Below are 6,590 nucleotides of genomic sequence, written 5' to 3' on the forward strand. Positions count from 1 at the left end.
GCATCCTTATTTTGTAAACCGATAAATACACGAAGATATCATTTTGTCTTTTGTTGATATTTGAAAGTTAAAAGCCGAGGAGATATCGAAGAAAATCATTCAGTGTGCCAGACAATGATGCAATTTAAATTTGTTTTGTTTTATTGTGAAAAAGAGCCGACATTCGGAACTCCAAATTAACCATTTGCGTGTGAAGGTCGCTCATAGTCACGTATTAAAGGCATTAGTTTTCGATAGAAATTAGCATGTCTAGAATATTACCAACTGTCTGTGGTTTCGTTACCATTTTGCTGTGGTACTAAAGTTTTGCTCTTTGTTTAAGCAACACTACGACAATGGTTCTTTTTCGGTGGAATAAGTGTTCAAAGGGTCATAATCGCCTGCAGCGAAATTCGGATTTAATTATGAGGAACAACTAGTGTTGTCTTCAGTATAATGCCTGTGTCTATTATAATTTTAGTGGCATAGGAAGATTGATTTCTCTTGTTTTGGAATGGACAAAAACTTTTGTTTGGAGTGCGAGATATAAAGACCAGCTAAGATTTTCAGAAATTTAACAGCAGCTCGTAGGTTCGGTGATGGGGTTATGTTCCCTGAACCGATTTTGAAAATTCACCTATAAAGAATCCGACTAGATCAGACATCACTTTATAAGTTCTGAAAACAAGCTTGGAAGACAGAAAATGATATTTGACTCAAGTATTTTACTTCAACTTTGTCGTTGGTTGCCCACGTCACGTTCATGGACCAATTTGAGAAAGCATTCACACTCAGAACCAGCTTCCTTTCCATTTTAATCTACGTTTACGTTGTCATCAGGAACCTTCCTGCGGAAAATATCGCCAGTAAGCATGCCATAAAATAGCTAGAATGTCCTTTCTTCTAATTTCAAATAAAATTATATTTTCTCTTTCTAGTAACTGGGAAACAAAGAAACGAAATTTTCAAACATTTACATTTTTGGTATCACAAACATTGGCTCGTCATAATGAAATTCCCGTTATTGGCTCAAACCGGAAAGCCGACTAAACATACTACCCTCTGCAGCTGATTGGCCAGTTAACCGGCGATCAAATTCCTTCTTCAAATTCCTTATTCACAGAATTGCAAATCGTTGAACAAAACCTGGTCAGAGCGGTCATTCACAAGAAGCAGTAGGGTAAACGACAGATGCGCGGGGAAAGACACTCGCATGTTCATTTTTAGGGACACTCGAACATGTAAAAAGACGGCCCATAGCATCACTTTTGCAAAATGTGGAGGTGCATGCTTAAAAAAGTCTCTGGTAAGATTAGCAAATCTGCAGTAATAAAGTTCTGCTACTTCTGGAATTCGGAAAATCTCCTTCTCGTTTTTTTTTCTGTTTGTTGTAACTTACACTAGGGACGCGATCAGTGTTTATGAAAACGTCGTGACGCCCGCGAGGCGAAAATCGCACTTATCTACCCTCTGCAAAGGCGACATGACAGATCCGCACTTTTTCGCGAAAAGTTCAACTTGTTGATTTTCTCACAGCTTCTTTCTACAATATAATTTTTTAGCTGTTGTGTGGTCTGTGCGACGGTTAGTGAGGAAACAATTTTTGAACAAAATATACAATAAATTCATAACTCGCCAACTGGCAGATAGCCTTACGCAGCCGAACGTATCTTTTAAAAGTGATCTGGAAGTAAATTAATCAATTTGGGATCGAACTTCGCGACCGCCAACGATAGAATAAATGATCCTTGGCTTAACTGTTGGTTGTGCTAACTTATCAAGACCAACAAGGCCGTCAGAGAACAGGCACTAATTCGATCGCGTATATCAGGGGATGACATTCCTGTTTTGATCAACCTCAATAGGTTGTGCACAACTACCTAAACGATGGTTTAGAAATCTAAACATTTGCCGGACAGGTCCATGCACCACCGAAAACACATTCACTTACCCGTGTGAGTTTTCAAAGTTCTTGCATGAAAAGAAGCCCAGAAACGAGAAACCCTCTGAAACAATATCCCACAACAGACAGAAAACAAGACAGGAAATACAGCAAGAAGGAAAATTAAGGGCAAGGGAAGTTGTAATTAAAAACAGACCAATAATTTGTCGCTAATTTGTTACCAAGGAGCTCAATTACGCACACAGCCAACCATTATTTATGTAAATACTAACCTCCTTTAGGATACGTACTCTTTTTTGTCAATTGTTTGTTTTTTGTTCGTTCTTTTGTTCATTTTATTTGTGGTAGATGTAAAACTTGGTAAACTGTATTGCACCAATTAAACTGCATTAATTTTTGCTTTTGTTGAAGACGTGGGATCCCGATTCCCTGTCGGTGAAGATTCGAAAAGCTTCTGCGTTTAAACGTAATGATTCTACGTACATCTTGGCTTGTTTGTGTTCGTTTGTTTTCTTTTCCTTTACAAAGGCGAGCTTTGTAAGTTGTTCGCCCTTGTCATTAAAAAAAAATCGAAAATCAGCAGTCCTTTTGTGAAACATTGAAAGACAAAGCCCGAAGTACTTGTAAAAAAGAGTTTAAACTGAAATGTAAATAAATGTCATTTCGAATAAATAACGAAAAAAATCGTTATTCGATGGCTAGCTGCAGAAATGACCTATCATAGGTAAAACAAAGTTTTCACAACCTTTATAATAACCGCTGTAACTAACATAAATGTAGCACCAACTCTGCGCCGAAACGTAGCCTGCGAATACAGTCGCTTAGAATTCATCACTTCCTGTCACCAGTATTCGCAGGCTAGACGACACTTTGGTTAATTTATCTGACAATACTGTTATTTTTTCATCTTCTAGTGGTTAGTAGCTTTCTATTGGGTACTGGCTGAGGTTGAATTTCGCCACAATAGAGAACAATAGGCCATTTCCAAGTTGGCGTGAGCCTCATTATGAAAGCGAGGCTAAGTGTAGATAGATAGATAGATAGATAGATAGATAGATAGATAGATAGATAGATAGATAGATAGATAGATAGATAGATAGATAGATAGATAGATAGATAGATAGCCTTTATTTTAAAACGATGAGTATTAAAGCTACATGAGCTTGTGGGGTCGTTTGCAATTAACTAATTACAAGTAAACTAAAGAAGCTAAAAACTAAGGGTATATACAGTGTAAAGCTTTTCATATGACAATTAGTTTTGTTTGCATATGAATGCAAACTAATTTTTATAATAAAACTTTGCACTTAGCCTCGCTTTCATGATGACGTTGACAGCCACTTGGAAATGGCCTATTAGTATTTGCAACACGCGATCGGGAGACGACAAAAAGACACCAGTACTTAAGTTAATTTATGTGTAGGGATAACCTAGAGGCTGATTACTCGTCAGGTAAAGCGATTTTTTCATGTCACTTACGATCCCTGCTCTTCAGTCTAGGAGATCATTAAAAATGGAAAAAGAGCATTTTTCACAAATAATTTGCGATCAGGCGTTCTTTTTAAGAGCAAAGTCAGGTTGATAGGATTCTCAAAATCAGATTTGTAAATTCCGTTGCATTCCTATCTCTTGCCTAGAGCGTCAGCAATTAGTCAGCTTTTGTGATATATTCCTAACGCTTCCTCACATACCTGGACCGAGTTTTACTCTTCAGATCTGAGGTAACCTTCCTCTTCGGGTTAAAAAGAGCTCATTGTATATCCCTGCTCAATATGTTTCCAATGCAGGCACACCGCACTTGGGTTAGAGTATATTGAAACTTTTATTCCCCTTGAAAGAAGAGCAAAATTGTTTGTACTTCTACAACCTGTGGCCGTTTTAAATGTTTAAGATAACCAAGATATATTCGAGACACTCTTCGATTCGGAAGTTAATTAAGACACATAACTTATTCCGATGTCCACTATCTTAAATCAGTCTTTTTGATGTGGAAAACTCCAATAAGTTAAAGTTGTGTTTCGCGCCTGATTTTCGTTCATCTGTCACAATGTATTTTTAATACAAAATAGACTCGCTTAAAACTGTAAAAGCTTTTTCTATTTTTTTTGTTTTAGAAACTTTCTTTTTGCCTAATTTCATAAAGCACCAAAGTTGATTTTCAATTGACAGTGAAACACGTATTTTAACATGAAGCTTGCATTTATGAACATTGAACAACTGGGCCCTGAATAAGAACATTACTTTTAGAAAGGTAAACAATTCCACGGCTTTCAAAAAAAAAAAACTCGTCGCCATGGAAACATTATGTCACGTGAACAATTAATGGTGATCCTAAATTGTTGCCAGACAAATTTTAGGAAAAGTTATATATAAACAATAGCCTCCATTTGGCGCGAAAATATGCTCAGATATTTGTCCGCGGACATTTATTTATCTGTTCCGAGTAACGAACAGTTTTCCGAGAGCGAAGCTCGAGGAAAACTATGAGCTTCGAGGAGCAGATAATGTCCAAGGACAAATATCTGAGCATATTTTTAAAGTCAAATGCAGGCTATTGTGTTTATTATCCTTTAAATATTTTTTGCACTCGCGGGAATCGGCAGGATCTGCCATTCTGTCATATGTCAATCACGTCAAAGTTTGTCAGTTGGCTTCCAAAATCTCCACGTCAGATTTCGCTTCAGGTCGAAGGGTTTGTTTGGGGAAAAGGTAAAACATTTGAAAGGAAAGTAAACTTGTTTAATTCCCTGAAAGACAAAAGCAAGATACAAGTGGCGGATAAGGTTACAGGGAATTTAACTACCTCTCGAGAACAACTTGAAGCTAAAGATCACTGAAAGCGAAAAACTGTAAAATTCCATAAAAAGTGTAAACTGCCGTCAACGAAACAGCCGGCGCTTTGTCGTTCTCTTCCTTTATCTCGTGTTCAATTGGAGCAGCACTTTATATCGAAAATACAATTGTGGAATTTGCTAGCCGAAAACGACCTGTGAAGAAATCGAAGCCGAACCTGCAGTCGAATACGACGCTACCGGTTGTTTTTGCTGGATTCCATCAAAGCGCTTTCTTTGCTAACTTGACATTGAATGGAGCCAGCAATGAAGTCGTTCACAATCACTGAGGATTAAACTTTTTGCTCGAGAGTAAGACAAGCTACTTCTCTTCGTAGAGAATTTCGACATCTCGGGGTATCATGGCTGGTTTTTGTTCCGGTGGACGAGATTTTATGTTCGCGAGCGATCTCGACTCGATCAGGTGAGCATTGATAGCATCATTTACCGGCTTGAACTCTGTCAGTAATAGAACTGAAATTTATGTTCTTGTTATTTAAATTCCTTATATCCAGGCCAGCACGAATTTCTCTCATTGAATTACAACTGTAATATTTGCCGTCGTGTGAGCGAGCTTAATTAATTAAACTCGTTTAATAGCTTGTTGATGGCTTTTTCATTTTGCCAGACTGAAAGAAAACCATATTAATAAAAGATCAGGTGAAGGATGAATTCTTAAATACCTTAAAACAACAATAGTTGGTGTCTTGAGCAGGACTACTACGATAATCGCACGCTCCGGTCAGAATGAGTTGAGCACCTTGCAGCTGCTTTAAACTTTAAATTTTGTATTATAATTTCCTTCTTTATGAGTGCCAAGCTTTTGATGTATGAAATTTTCAGATTTCAGAGTTGTTGACGGCTGAGTTTTCACACGTCAACTAGAGCACCCTCACTTTGTGAATCCATAAATACACGAAAATAAACATTTTCTGAAGAGATATCGAAGAAAATCATTCGTTGTCAGACAATAATTCAATTTAAATTTGTTTTTCTTGTGAAAAACAGTCGACATTTAGAATCATTAATTAACCATCTGCGTGTAAACGTTCCTCGAAATCATACATTAAAGGCATTAGCTTTTATTAGAAATTAGCATGTCTAAATTATTTCCCTTTGTAATTACATTATTTTAATCTAAAACGATTCCAATTCACCACTTCTTCCTTTGAAAACAGGAATTGAACCTTTATCGGGTGATGTGATGTATTCACCGACGCCAAAATGTGCATCAATACAAAGAAAATGCATGCAGGTGTCTCATTGTTTTGGTTCGTGTAAAAGGAGGGCCGCCTTGATGTCACACAGTAAAAGGGATCGATTGCCTAAATTGGGAAATAAAATTCAGAAATAATCTGAAGAAGCAAAACCACCGCTAATCGATCCCCTTACTTACGGCTACTTCACTAAACATAGGAATGACCATCAATGCCCTCAATGACCCCAATGTTATTTTGCTATTTGTTTGTTTGTTTGTTTGTTTTGTGAGTAGTATAAATAAAGGGGTAAAAGAAATGTAAAACTGTAGTCTAACAGGACAATTAACTCAAATACTTAAGGACGATTTTTTAAAATTAACAATGTGGTTTTCTTATTGCATGATACACTGAGGAACAACTCAGTTTGTAGTCTCGGCATCAAAGCAAGCCGCACAACTATGTGACAAGCAACTTGATACCTCATCACAGCAAGCAATGCACCAGTTTGATAGGTTTCCTGGTCACGTTCGGATTGACTTAATTGAAATACTATACCAAACAACTTTGAGAGCATCTTAAGAACGTTTTCAGGCTTGAAAATGATATTGGTGCTTGGTACTAATAGCCTATTTTTGATACTAACATACTTTTCCAAAACAATAAAAATTGTACGAAAAT

The sequence above is a fragment of the Pavona decussata genome, unplaced genomic scaffold (assembly GCF_977016875.1).
Source record: "Pavona decussata unplaced genomic scaffold, jaPavDecu1.1 SCAFFOLD_67, whole genome shotgun sequence".
NCBI lineage: Eukaryota > Metazoa > Cnidaria > Anthozoa > Scleractinia > Agariciidae > Pavona > Pavona decussata.